Consider the following 15,368-nt stretch of genomic DNA (forward strand, 5'->3'; position numbering starts at 1 on the left):
TCTCCCCTCCAGTCCCCTCACAGACCTGCTCTTCCTCCTCTCTTGCTTGCCCTTCTCCTGCTGCTCCTCCCTCAAGAGGCATCTTCTTCCCCTCTGCCCTGCTCTCTTAAGTATTGACCAATCCACCGTCCAACAAGACATGTTTCTCTAGCAGTCCATGACCGGCAATCTCATCGTGAATACTTCCACCCATATTAGTGTCTGTACATCGAAAGCATAGGGGATTGCATTTGGAGTGAGACAACTGGAAGGAGAGCACCATCTGCCGTTAGATGAATGCAAAAAGAGCGAAATTGATGCATGTGTATACACATACACATGTCATTTTCATCAGTGGCTTACTATTTTGAGAATAGATACTTGCTGATATTTAACACTGCATGGATGATAGGTATAAGTTAAAAAGGTTTTAAGTAAAACATAGATAACAACTAATAGGTTTGTTGACACCTGTAATACATATTCAAAGCTAACAAATGTGTTGTTTTGTTTATATGGATATAGGTGAAGACTCTATCTTTACTTTGGATCTTTTTGGTTTTGTTGCTGTCCATCATTATTGAACATGGCCTCTTTCATTTAAGAATAAATTGTTCTTGACTATATTATGTACAAAACACTAAAATGATACCTGATGATGTACAAAAATGAATCAAAGTTTGAGTTATTTTTGTGCTAATCATTGTCCTTTGTTGAAAACCAACTGTCTTTTAAATTTTTATGTTCTTTTGTATATAAGTATAAGTCTAAAAACATCAACACACACGTTCTAAACACAAAGTTATCTCAGAAAGATGAAAAACCAAAACATTGACTTTGAAGATTTTTGTTTACACACACGTGTGCGCACACACACACAAGGAGAGAAAGAGAAAAGCGAACCACTTGTAGTTCTACACATGCAACAAGAAAGGCGGCATGCACAAACTCATGGAGGAATTTCTTGCTTGAAATCACTCACCCATGCAGAGATTCTACCTATTGTTGACTTTTCCATTCGCGAAGTGTTGAAATGGCACATACAGCTAACGAAGCACTGAGATAGTGGACAGGAGTCGGGACCAATTTACAGGCACACATGATTCTCTAGAGGTCTAGAACATCCTGGTGCGAACTGTGGGTCGGCTCACTGCTTACAGCACACATATACACGCCTACCACACACACACACACACACACACACACACACAAACAAAATGAGCTGGGACGGGGGCGATGAGTGGAAGAAGCGACCGACTACTCCCTTCTTTCGACTGGTCAACCCAGAACTATATGCAACACCCAACTTGAAAATTGGTATTCTGGGCACATGCGCCTTCCTTTTTGTGATAGGGGGGCTCTTGTGGCAGAGGCACACCTATGAGCTGCAGCAGGCTCCCTTTCGCAGCGCTCCCAAAGCTTCTGATGATCGTCTCAAGGAAAATCACTAGGTTTTTGTCACTGTAAGTTACACCTTCCTCATAGCCAAATATCTTTGCGTGCCTGGAACATCAGTTGCTTGTTTATACATGAAAATAAAATTTTTGCCCTATTCGGTACTCCCACCTTGGTGTAACGATGTCTATAGTGGGTGAAACACGGATAATCTTTGTGGATTTTGTGCTATCATTTTGCCGAGCTTTGAGTCGACCATATCGTTTTCATGTACACGCCCATGTGCGAGTGCATGTGCACACACAAGGCAACACCCATTACGATGTTTTCATCAAGGGGCGCCCTCCCATTTCTCTTGGGTAATGAATTTGTGATTTTTGCTTCATAGGAACTTCAGTCAAGTGTCATGATATCAGGATCAAGGTTGTGTGTCCAACAACTCTTCCTCTTCTCCATTTGGCTAGGGCTCACTCGTTGTGGTTGAGGCCAAGTCATAGAATAGTAAGGTAATTATTGAAGCCTACATGATTAATCACCTTAGGATGGTAGTAGATTTGATAGGGGCTCTTAATCAAGCTGTCCATATAAGTAGTCAATGATGTCGAGTTTCAGCGTAGCTTTGGCATGTGAGCTGCAACATAGCTGCAGCACAATAGTCACGCCATATGCAAAATGAAAAGCAGTGAAACCCTTGACTTTGAACAAAAAAGCCAAAGTGTTGATACGAAGCTGAGAAAGAGGACTGAATCTCTAGAGAGAGAGAGAGAGAGAGAGAGAGAGAGAGAGAGAGAGAGAGAGAGAGAGAGAGATTTACTTTGTTTTAGAGAGAGGAAATTGGCCTGCATGTAGAGAGAATCTGCTAGGTGAGAAAATTCAACGTTGCGCTTTTTAAAGGAGATATTTTAGGGAGAGTCACCACGTAGCAGGAGAGAACTGGTACTTTGACTATAGTTTTCAGAGGGTTGGATAATCATAGATAGCCAGAAAGAGCAATAACCAATTTCTTTTTGGCCTAGTTCCTCACACACAATGCACCCATTGAATAAATAATTTGAGGTTCACTTTTCTTACACATAACTTAGGTGGTGACTTCTGGAATTCAAGGAGTTGTGCTCACTTACAAGGTTGCACTGCCAGTGGCCACCTTTTTGCCACCTTTAAACCTTTGAATTCTATCACATTGCATGTGCAAATCGGCCCTAGGTCTTCACCGTGGTGGCCACAGCAGCCCACATTCGGTCGATTCAGATCGTGGATAATATCAGCCTTGGAGGTGCTTCATGTTGAAGAGTATTTGGGGGAATATTTTCTCTAGAGTCGAGATGAGGTATATCATTTGCTGTACTTGCCATTATGCAATGAAAAGCAAATACCTCTCCGGTCTTCTCCCCAAGTTAAGTGGATGTCCACTCAAGATGGTGGTGTCTTTTCTGGGAATGTCAGAATCCCATATGCCATGAGCATGGCCATATCTCGTGTGAACTCCTCTAATGAGTGCATAGGTGTGTCCATAGCAAACCACAAGTCACCACCCCCTCTGGAGTGCGCAACCGCCAAATGATGGCTGGAATGAATGGATCTCCCAAGGATCGTACACCCGTAGATGATCAAGCCAATGTCAAAGATACCGTGTACTGCAGCAGTCACTGAGAGATCGCACGGACCACCACCGGATGGTGTCCTGGCAGGAGATTACTTCTTCCTCTCTGAAAAACACAAGCCAACGCACTTGCGATGTGATGAAAACGCTCTCTTCATCTACTACAAATTTCAGCCATAAACACCTGCTGTTTTCTCTGTTTCCAACCCTCCGACGGCTGTGCACACAGAGATAAACTGTAACAGACTTGGACACTCCCAAGTCAAGAATCAACCGCGACAGCACCAAATAACCACTTCAAAACAATTCACAGATCACAATAGATTTGCACTGGCCCGGCGGAGTTCCGTGCCTAGAGATATTGGCCCCAAAGACTGGCGCCCCTTTCGGTATTTCTTTTTGTATTAATCAATCATCAAAGTACAAGAGAGCGGTTAGGGTTTCACTCTCAGACTCTGCGTCCAGATGCTCTGAGAAGTGAGGCCCTCACCACTAATTTAAAGGTTACAAGGGATGCCCAAAAGCAGAGCCCCAAAAGCTTTCAAAATCAAAAGCATCAGTTCTCTCTCTCTCTTAGAGAGTCTTTTCTCTTTTTTTTTTTATAAAAAAAAAGCAAAAGCAAAATTCGCGTCGCTCATCATTTTCCATTTTTTTTTTTTTAATAATCCGCCTCCACGATTTCCGGAATTTAGGGTTTTTGGCAAAAATTAGGGTTTGCAGGAATTTTAGGGTTTCTGGCAGAAATTAGGGTTTCTGTTGTCCGCCACGTCATCACTTTGTGACATACCCCCCTCTTGAAAGCATTGTAATCGACCGCGATTACGCCTGCAAAACCGACAAAAGCCATAAACCGTCTTAGCAGACACTGACTGTTAGTACCTACGTACTAGGAACGCACATCTAGCACATGTACAAAATCGACAGTCACATCACACGACATCACAGGACATCACCAGACATCACAGGACATCACATGACATTCAACATTCATTCGGATCTTAGACCATGATTTATCGGCAATGTAGCTAGCAATCACATCTAGGTCCAATCGGGACCTCATCGATGTCCGATTGACTAACCCCTATTGCAACCATGTCTATTCGAGATCAATCAGACCAAAATGCTGCAGTCATTTCGGCTATCAGTTCCTGCACTCACAAGAAGTCAAGAACAAATCAGTATCATAATCAGGAATTCCATTTCATAAAGTCATCCAGCAGAATACTGTCAGCTCTCAGTATCCCTGAAGCTCAAAGAGACATCAGTGACTTTAGTATCAAAATCGAGGCATCTGTTGACAAAGGAGTGGAGTGACTCCCCTCTTGTGCATCCCACTGCACCAGATCTCCGGCCAAGCTGAATTCTGGGTTCCGTTTGGAGTAGACTATGCTAAACCAAAACATCGAGGTAAAGTTTCACAATCCGAGGAGTATCTGCTAGGTCCTCCTCCTCCATCCACTTCGCATCAAATGCAGGAAAGTTCTTGAACTTAACCAAGAACCGCCTTCGGACTTTACCTTTCTTCGTATCATTATGTGCCAAAATCTGTTAAGGAACAAGGATCTCCTCGTTTTCTTTCACTTTGGGTTGCTCATCAGGCTCCCCATCATCAGGCACATCACCCTTAACAGGTTTCAAGAGACTCACATGCAATGCATTGTGAATCCTCCAAGTATCTGGCAGTTTCAGTCGGAAGGAGACTTCATTTATCTTTTCAGTAATCTGGAAAGGGCCGTAGTATCGCATACTAAGCTTTGGAAAAAGCCTCTCCTTTCCCTTGTTCTTTCGTAGGCGTGCCTTCTCAAAATGTAAGAGCACCCAATCATCCTCCTTCAATTTCATGTCGCGACGATGGCGATCCGCTGCCTTTTTCTGTCGTTCTTGAGACTCCTGCAAAGTCTCGCAAACCTTGGCAAAAGCCGTATCCAAATCTCGCGAATATTCATCCGCTTCAAATTTCTAATCTTTCGTGCTCAGGAAGGATGGAACCTTCGCAGCAGTTTCAACGATCTCTCATGGCGTCTTCCCCGTCGAAGAGTGTATCGTGTTATTGTAGGCAAATTCCACCAAAGGTAAGTTCTTTTCCCATTGAGTCTTCTGATGCGAGATACAAGACTTCAATAAATCTAAAATCACTGAATTGGCAATCTCAGATTGCCCGTCAGTCTGCAAGTGGAACGATGACGAGAACTGCAACCGCGTGCCAATGTTCTCCCAAATTGCCTTCCAAAACAAACTCATAAATCTGGGGTCTCTGTCGGAGACAATCGTCTCAGGCGTGCCATGTAATCGGAAAATCATCGTGATCATTCTGTATTCTCGGGAGATAAAAAAAAATGAAATCCATTTCAATATTTTCCCAGGGGCGGGTGGGTATGGGTAAAGGCTGTAACAATCCCTGTGCCTTATGCCTGTCAAACTTGACCTTCTGGCATACCAAGCAACTGCGCACAAACTCTTCCACATCCTTCTTCAGTCTCCGCCAAAAGAAATCTCTCTCTACCCCTTTCATGGTGGTAGCAATGCCGCGGTGACCCGTAAAAGGTGGACAGTGGCAATCAGTCATAACCTTTTCCCTCAACGGCTGTGAAACTCACAACATAGTCTTTTTTATCAAGTAGCCTTCCCGAAGGGTGTATCCAGCTACTGTCTCCCCATCCCGTATCCGTGTGAAAATATCTGCAAAATCTGTATCTGTGGCATACTGATCGACCATATCCTCGAAGCTCCTATGATGTATCGCGGAAATAGCCAGAACCAACGGTTTTCGAGACAAAGCATCTGCCACCACATTCTTCTGTCCCTGCACATGGACAATCTGGAAGTGGAACTGTGACAAGATGTTCACCCACCGCATCTGTTTTTCCGAAAGCTGCTTCTGTGACAAGAAGTAGCGCAAACTCTGATGGTCTGTAAAGACAGTAAAATCCGCTCCGTGTAGGTAATGCCGCCACTGAGTAAGAGCGTGGATAACCGCCAAAAGCTCTTTCCCATAGATCTGTGCTGTCATCTCCGGCCTAGAGAACAAACGGCTCTCGTAAGCTATGACATGGCCTTCTTGCATCAAGACCGCACCCAAACTACGACCACAAGCATCACAAAATACTTCAAATGACTTCTGCAAGTCCGGCAAAGTCAAATCTGGTCCTGTAGTGAATTTCTCTTTCAATGTCTGAAAGGCAGTCACCTCTGTGGGTCCCCACGAAAAAGGTACTCCTTTCTGTGTCAAGGTATGCAAAGGGGAAGCAACCTCTGCAAACTTTCGTATGAACCGCCTGTAGTACAAACAGAGTCCCAAGAAGCTTCTAGCTTCATGGACATTCCTCAAATCGGGCCAATCACGGATAGTCTCTATCTTGGCCGGGTTCATTTGCACTCCTGCGGCTGACACAATGTGTCCCAAAAAGTGTATCTCTGGTAGGAAAAATTCACTTTTCTTTGCATTAATCACTAACTTGTGATCTCGTAATGCCTGAAAGACCTGAAGCAGATGATCTCTGTGTTCTGCCTCATTCTTGGAGAAAACAATGATGTCGTCAAAGAAAGTGCCAACAAATAGCCTGTACTCTCGAAAAATCCTATCCATCATCCGGTTAAATGTCGCAGGAGCATTGGTTAAGCCAAAAGGCATCACCAAAAACTCAAATAACCCAAAAGTCGTCCGAAAAGCTGTCTTGTAGACATCTCCTGGCGCTATCCTGATCTGATGATATCCACTCTTCAAGTCAATCCTGCTAAAGCATGAGGATCCCTGTAACCTGTCGAGTATATCATCGATCCTAGGAATCGGAAATCTGTTCTTGATGGTGATTTTGTTGAGAGCTCTATAATCGATGCACATTCTCCAAGATCCGTCTTTCTTCAAAACCAACAACACTGGAGAGCAATACGGTGAAGTACTAGGCTGGACAAGACCCTTTTCCAAGAGGTCTTTCACTTGGTTCATAATCTCTTCGTTCTGTGCTCGGCTGACACGGTAGGGTGGCCGGTTCGGTGGTGTACTACCAGGTATCAGATCAATGGTATGATCTTCAGGACGAGCAGGTGGTAACTCTCGTGGCAGGCCTTCGGAGAAGCAATCGGCGTGAGAGTGTAGAAAATCTTGGCGTTCTTTATCAAGTTTAGACATATTTGTCCTATCATCACCACTCAACTCTTTCATAAAGATCGAGTAAACAAACAGACTGGATTTCATTAATTTTGAAATGGCCGAAGCCGATACAATAGGGATAGACTCGCCCTTCAGTTTAATATCAAGTACAATTGTTCTGCCCTTTTCTGTAGTCAAAGTCGCTTTTCTCGCCCGATAATCGACCACGGCGTTGTTCTTGTGGTACCAGGGAATCCCTAAGAGAACATCACAACCCTCCAAAGGCATTATGAAGAAGTCCTCATGCCCCAAATACCCCTGACAATGCAATCGAAGTTTGCCAATGACAGGTGTAATGGCTACGTCCCTGCCGGGTGCCGCTAGAACTGCCTCTGCAAGTGGTCCCATCCGATCGGGAGTAATCTCGAGCCGCGCCGCCAATTCCGGTGAAATGAAGTTGGCCTTGGCTCCTCCATCAAAGAAAATCAAGGCCTCTTGATCTTTCACTTTGCCCCAAGCTCGGCAAAGTTCTGTACTCTCATCCATGGTGTCGGGATCAGTACCCACACAATCTGGAACCAGTCCTGTTTTCATCTTGCCTTTTCGTACACGGTCCTCAGCTGCTCTCGAACTCTCAGGCCTTTCGTCGTCCTTGTCATTCTGTTCTTTCTGTGCCTTTTTAGGGCACTTCGCGGAGATATGTCCAGTTTCCCCGCATCCAAAGCACTTCCCCTCCCTGATGTAGCGAGTCCGCTCCTGAGGAGTAAGTCTGGGTCGTGCATCCTTTTTCTCTGGGTTGCTCTTTCTTTTTCTACTTTCATTCCCAGAAGTCTGTCCGGTTCGTTGTGTTGTGACCTCATCTGTGGGGTAGGTCAGACTGCCAGAGTGAATTGCAAAGCCCCGCTTCGCATGACTCATCAACTCCTGAATAGAAGCTGACTTCTGTTCCAAGCAGTGGTCTCGGATCTCTGTAGGTAGACCCAATGTAAACCGCTCAATCTGTTCTCTGAACAAGATCTTCTTGAATGAAGAGGCAGGTAGAAAAGAGTTCCAGAATCTTTCACAATAAGAATTCACTGTATCGCTCTTGGTCATCCGGAGATGGTTCCAAGCAGCTCGTATATCTCGCTCAAACTCTTGAGTCAACCAAGAAGAAATAAAAAGCCTCTTGAATTTCAGCCATGTAATTGGCACAGTCTTGCTTAATAGAAGCGTGGACCACCAAGTGCGAGCATTCCCCTTAAAGTAAGAGGCAGCTCTCCGAATCTTGGAGTGCTCTGAATAGCGTCCTCCCGCGAAAGCGATAACTGCTGTATAAAAGACAAAGCCTTCGAAGCATCGGAGTATCCCGAAAAAGTATCAAACTTAAGTGCTTGGCCACCTTCCTTAAACTCTCGAACTTTCTTGCTTTTATCTTCGAGAAAGTCATACTGGTTGGCTTTGTAAAAATTCCTCTTGTTCGCATAAAAGTTTCCGTTGTCAGAGTCTGAACTGTCCGTAGACGAGTCCTCTGTAGAAGTGTCAGTCTCTGGGCGAGATTTAGCCTTCTTTGCCTTTCTCTTGCCCTTTCCAAAGCGTTGCTTCTTGCTTCGCTTTTTACCTTTTCTGTCTTCTTCGCTCGAATCTGAGCTGCTAGAAGAACTGTCAGAAGAAGAAGAAGAAGAAGAACTGGGTAGGTCTTTAAACTTGACACGCTTCTTCAATTTCTTTGCCTTGTCGAATGTCGACTGACGACCCAAATATCTCGGGAAGTCAGTACCTTTGTTCTGCTTTTTGCCGTGCTTTTTGCCTTTCTTTTGCACGTCGAAAAGCTGAGCAATCCGTGCATCAACCACGTTCTCCAGTTCCTTCTCCGTATATTTCTTGGAGGCAGAAGGTTTCTTGAGAGCGGGTTTCGGGAGTGGTGTTGTGGTTCTCTGCAACTCCATCTGTACCTCTTTCAAAGAGGTCTGGTTCATATATTTTGCCATCTTTGGGTCCTTGGCAAAATTGAGCATCATCTTTGTTGCATCGCCAATCAATTGACGACGGTCCATCTCTCTTTGCTCCGCCTGAGTAGGCCGAGGCGGGCCATACTCTGTGTCTGAATCTTCGTTGTGATCCCAGCCCGCATCTCCAGATGCAGAGGGAGTCGACTGATCATTGCCTGAAGCCATAGGTGCCGCGGAAAAAAATTCGGGAATCGGATTTCCCGTAGAAGAGAAATCGGCCGTGCTCTGATACCACTGTAACAGACTTGGACACTCCAAGTCAAGAATCAACCGCGACAGCACCAAATAACCACTTCAAAACAATTCACAGATCACAATAGATTTGCACTGGCCCGGCGGAGTTCCGTGCCTAGAGATATTGGCCCCAAAGACTGGCGCCCCTTTCGGTATTTCTTTTTGTATTAATCAATCATCAAAGTACAAGAGAGCGGTTAGGGTTTCACTCTCAGACTCTGCGTCCAGATGCTCTGAGAAGTGAGGCCCTCACCACTAATTTAAAGGTTACAAGGGATGCCCAAAAGCAGAGCCCCAAAAGCTTTCAAAATCAAAAGCATCAGTTCTCTCTCTCTCTTAGAGAGTCTTTTCTCTTTTTTTTTATAAAAAAAAAGCAAAAGCAAAATTCACGTCGCTCATCATTTTCCAAATTTTTTTTTTTTTTTTAATAATCCGCCTCCGCGATTTACGGAATTTAGGGTTTTTGGCAAAAATTAGGGTTTGCAGGAATTTTAGGGTTTCTGGCAGAAATTAGGGTTTCTGCTGTCCGCCACGTCATCACTTTGTGACATAAACCCTCCCGCCACCCTCTGCACCGCTCTGGACCATGCAGGGAGCGTACGAGCAGCTGACAATCACTGGACAGCGGCAAGGCACCGGATGCCAAGCCGGTGTGGAAGGCAAGATCTCTCGGAGTTTGGATAGCATTGCCCCCCTCTTGCAAAAACGCTGACCTGCTTGGCAATTCAGCCCTAAAATGTAGATCTGGTGCCCTCCAGCAAAAACACAAGGGTCTTCCTATGCATGTGGTGCGAAAACAATGATGTTCTTGCCCTGCACTTGCTGAAAACGCTGGTGGTTTCTTGCTGGACAGCTCCACCAAAAATGCAAGTGATTGCTGAAAACACAGGTAGAAGAGGAGGCATTTTTGGCGAGAAAACTGCCTCAGAATAGTAGCGCTGGCAGCCAGAAGCAAAAACGCAAGCAAAGCTGATGAGATCTTGCAAAAACGCAGGTGGCAGAGCATTCCTTCGCGAGAAAGGCTGTCCAATATGATGGCACCACCCCCTCTTGCAAAGATCGTTGGCTGTTTTGCAGAAACGTTGGCCCTTGGGAGGAGTACCCGATGCGGATGATGCGCCTTGGACTCAACTGGCAACTGATACCATGTGAGTGCGCGTGCGGAAGAGAGAGAGAGAGAGAGAGAGAGAGAGAGAGAGAGAGAGAGAGAGAGAGAGAGAGAGAGAGAGAGAGAGAGAGAGAGAGAGAGAGAGAGAGAAGACAAAACGTTGTGTAGGAAGAGGGGGTGATCAGGCCCCCATGACTACCACAAGCAGAAGACCTTGAGTACAATAAGTATATGATAGAAGTGGGTACCCCTGTGGCCCTATAAATAGGTGCCCAAGGGGAGGTAGGGCAAGGCTTATAAAAATCCCCACGACCCAACAGAAATATGAGATATGGAAATATATGTGGGCAGCCGGCCCCAAACTCGGGCAGCTAGACTAGGTACAACCTAGACTATGGGTTCTAGTTGGAAGAATACTAGCTGTACAAGTATGCCCTAGACCTGTGAAGTAGCAGAGTGGTGTAAGTCTAACAGAACCAACCAATCTAGGCAATGAAATGATGATAATACAATGGGGGCTAGGTGTGCTTATATAGCCACCTAAGTAAATGGCCCTACCTAGATTTTGACAAATAAGTAAAATAAATACCTAAAGGCCAAAATAAATATTGGGATCACAGTGGGCAGTTCACTTGAGATGCCATAAATTTAGCACCCTCTCTGCAACTCATAGTGGACATAAATAGTGAGACCAAGTCGATGAAGAAGCTATTATGGACACCCCAGCAGCTATACACTCCACTGTAGACACCTCGGATTTGCTACCCTCGACTTTGTTCCTTAGAAGAATGCTATCTTGAGCATCGGGTGCCTTTTAGAAAGTTGAACAGTAGACCACGCTACGCCCAAGAATCTCCATTCGTGAACTGTGAACACATCACGTCCAAAATACTCCAAGATAATGAACTTTGAAACACATCCTGTCCATAATCCGGCCAACAACAATGGATTGGTGCGCACGCATCCATAGCGTTTTAGATACGTCTGATTGGTTCCCTGCTAGATGCATGGGCCTTGAACTTCGACCCACAGGTTCAAACATCGGTAACTTGAACTTCAACACAAGGGTCCAAATTATTTATAGTGAGCACTACTTGCCCCTCTCTGCCATTTACAAGCCTCTCTCTGGATGAAGCTAGTGGTGGCAACTACCTCTTGACAGAAATCTGGTGTTGTGGCTACTGTGGTCACCACCACGTGTGCCATGCCAATCTCCTCTGTCAAATCTTTATCACCGTTATCTCTGTCCAGCTTGCCTTTGCCTTTGTCTCTTTGTGAGTTCTTGCTTTTTTCTTTGGCTTCAAACTCTCGAGGCAAACAAAGCTTTGTGTCACAATTATAACAGTGGTTTTCGAATCTCGTGGGTACCAAGGCAGCTAACTGAGTATTGGTATTGCCATCCTTGTCAAGCTTGCCTTTATAGAGATTTCAAACGGAGATTGATTTACTTATCTAGTGCCATGGAATTGGGTTCTTTTTCTTATAAAATATTTGAAAGGTATAATATAAGGATCCTATTTAAGCTCTTGTATACCCTTGAGAACTACTCTTATGAAGATTTGGAGCTAAGAGAGTCTCACAGTACTCAACTTCGAGTACTGTTAGGCAAATTTCTGAAGTCCAAATGTCCTAGTCTGAAAAATCCCTTGGTTGGAAAGAAAGATTTGTTGATAACTATCTTTACCTCCCCTGACTTAGACAAGATTGGATTAAGCTCTATTTTGAGATCTCAAGAAGCTTTGGATGCTCTCTCTCCTTGTGTGAGAAAGGTATGGAACCATCCTGTCGTAGCATTCAAATATGTGAAAACATTAGGACAAAAAGCTTTCAACTATAGTGACATAGGACGTAATCTTAAAAAGCAAGAGAGGCTTGCAATCTCAAGTATTGATTGCCCTTGTAGTAAAACTGCCTTTTCTTCTTACGTAAATGGAGCTTTGGGTCACGTAGTTACTGCCGATTGTTCTATCCTTCCTTCGGATTCTTTGAAAGACCTTTTCTCAAGAGGTACTAGATATAGGCTCCCTTCCTCAAACGACTCTTGCCTTCTCAAAGCCATAGAAAAAGGAATTTCTAGTTTCGTAGTAAAGTTTGAGGAGTCTTTAGGAGTTCAAGGTATTTTTACCCATTGGAAGTCTGTAATCCTCAAGAAAGCTTCTTTGAAATTAGCATCTTGCTCTCGGAACGTTTCTTCAGGAAGGAATAGCTTATCTTCTTCTGAACGTGATGCTCTTAGGAAGTTTCATCGTGATTTTGTAATCTCTTATGTAGATAAGTGCTCTAATAACTTTGTTGTTACGTGCAAAAAGTTCTATTTAGAATGCTTGTTAGGTGAAGTAAATTCTCAGACTTACAGTGATTGTGATCTTTCAATGCAAGAGGTTATCTTGAAACATGAAGACTTTTGTAAGTCTTTTGGTTTTAAGTGCCAGCCTAAATTACCTTTTTTATATACCGTTTGGAAGTTCCACAAGAACCCTATAAAGCCTAGATTTATAGCTGCTTCTTGTAACACCTCTTTGACTGAGGTTTCCAAATGGCTTAGTTATTGTTTCAAAGCCATTTTACCTAGCGTAAATGAATTGTGGAATAATATGCTAAAGGAAGCAGACGTACCTACCGATTCAAGTTGGATTTTAAATGATTCAGTAGGTGTGATTCCTGTTTTAAAGTTTTTGAACTCTTCAAGAAGCCTTAAGGAGAAATCTTCTCCTTTATGTCTCCAAACTTTTGACTTTACAACGCTATACACGAAGCTAAATTTGGAGGACCTTAAATTTAGAGTCAAGTCTCTTATTTCAAAAGTTTTTGCATTCAAGCTTGAGAAGGATAGGTACAAGGCATTGCTAGTAGAAAAGTCAGCCTTGAACTTTGACTTCTTATGGCTGAAAAATAAGAATGTAGATGTAGACAAAGGAAGAAAGAGATTCACCAGGATTGTAGATGACATTGACATCATATCTTGGTTAGATTTTCTTTTGGACAATTTATATATAACCATCGGCGACTCTCTTTTCAAGCAAACAATTGGTATCCCTATGGGTACCAATTGTGCTGTTTTTCTTGCTAATTTCTATCTTTTTACTTATGAGTAGGATTTTATGGAGCGTCTTGTCCTTGCTAACACTTGCCCAATATTTTTGCACAAGTTATGCAATGTAAGACGCTTTGTAGATGATCTTTTTGTCGCTGACGTTCCTTCTTTTCAAGATTTTATGTACTTGAATTCGAGTTCTGTAGGCGGAGGGATTTATCCCAAGGAGTTTTGTGAACTTAACTGTACCACAAATAGTGATTGTTGTGCGTTTTTAGACCTTAAGATTTTTCAGACTCCCTTGGGATTAGAAGTAGATATCTATGATAAGCGCCTTGAACCAGAATATGCCAATCTAAAAATCATCCGCATGCCTCACATTTCTTCGAACATTTCTCTTTTAGCTAAGTACGGTGTCATTTGCTCTCAACTATTTAGATTTTCTCGTCTTTGTTCTAGTAAATCTACTTTTGTTGTTCAATCTTGCCATCTTATTTCTTTACTAGTTGAAAAAGGATACTCATTCAAAAGAATCATGAAAAAAGTTCGTTCATTTTTGCATCGTAGTAAGTTTATTTTTAGTGTTTCTTCCTTGGAATGTTCAAGATAATCAGTAGTAAATTCAATAGAAGTGGGGAGCTAAAAAGCCAACTTATTGTTTGACTTAATAACACCTTATGTTGTTGTTTTGATCTTTAGCGTTTCTAGTATTTTCACTATAGCTTGACAATTGCTAGCCTTTATCATGGCTGAGTATGCCCATCACCTCTGGAGGGTGATAGAAACTCAGCTCGTTGGTTTTGTAGAGTACGTTCAAAGCATGAATGACCTCTATATAAACCTGCACCTACTCTTGGGCACTGACGACGTGAGTAGGGATGTCATAGCTGTTGTCCAAGCTATGCATGATAAAGGTGATAATCTTATTCTTCCTGTTTGGACAAGCAGTGAAGTTGAGATCACATATTGTCAAGTTTGGTTCTTTGCTCTTCGTAGGTTTGTAGTAGTATTCATTTTTCGATTTCATATTTAGCTTACCTGAGGACTTAAGAATGTGTTCCGTTATAGGTTGTTGTGTGAAGTTTGATTTCGAGGATTAAGTTTTTAAGATGTCTTATCCTTTTTTTTTTTTTTTTTTGCTTAAAGTTGAGTACTTGTTTTAAGCCAAGTAAGTTGCGTCAACTTATTTTACACATACCTTTTTTGAAAACATTTTTAAGTTAATAATGTTTTGTTTTATCTAGTTTTGTTTCGAAGCAATCAAAGTGATTTAGTTAGTTAGTTTGTTTGTTTTTGTTTTTCTTTTCTTTTCGTGTGTCCCTTGCTTTTATAGTTTTATGAGTGCTTTATTCCCTCTTATAATTCGTGAGTTCAGACTATTTTGAACTTATGAAGGTATATGTGTCCTCTAGCAGGCTCATCCATTTGCTTTTGGCTTCACAATCCCGAGCCAAACAAATCCACGAATTCCTTGAGAGCTGCGGTTGAGCATAGGCTGCTAACTGAGTACTGATCGATACACTTTCCATAGCTTTTAGTTGGTCTTGGTTCTTGTTGATGTCGAGGCTACTCGAGAGCAGTTCCCTTGCTATGCTTTTACTGCCAAATGCATGGCCATTGGAGCCTCTTTGGACCTTGCCGAAATGGGGCATCTCAAGATGCCGCTGCCAAGAGTGTAGGTGAAACACTCACCTTGCAAGACACTGCCGAAAAGCTTGCATCTGAAAAGGGTGCCAATCTGGCTCCTGTGACCCTGCATTTCAAGTAGCATATAAAAATGCTCAAGGGCCAAGTAGTCAAGTGCATACAGCGTTTCAAAATGCTCATCCTGTAGCCCACAAAAAAAGCTAGTAGAAGGTCTCTTACATTGCAGCACTTCAAAACACTTATCGAAATGAAGTCGGCAAGTGGCAAGTTGTCCCACGGCCTAGCATCTG

At 43.2% G+C, this 15,368-nt stretch overlaps 1 long non-coding RNA gene across 1 annotated transcript in view; it reads left to right on the forward strand.

Annotated features, from left to right (window-relative positions):
* The first annotated feature begins 963 nt into the window (after positions 1–963).
* Positions 964–15,368, forward strand: part of LOC147424786 (uncharacterized) — a 69,095-nt gene continuing 54,690 nt past the window's right edge. Inside the window, exon 1 of the long non-coding RNA XR_015186407.1 lies at positions 964–1,442. This is a non-coding gene — a long non-coding RNA (uncharacterized LOC147424786). The remainder of the gene's footprint in view (positions 1,443–15,368) is intronic.

This window comes from Adiantum capillus-veneris, chromosome 25 (genome assembly GCF_014529385.1).
Source record: "Adiantum capillus-veneris isolate H3 chromosome 25, ASM1452938v2, whole genome shotgun sequence".
In the NCBI taxonomy this organism is placed as follows: Eukaryota; Viridiplantae; Streptophyta; class Polypodiopsida; order Polypodiales; family Pteridaceae; genus Adiantum; species Adiantum capillus-veneris.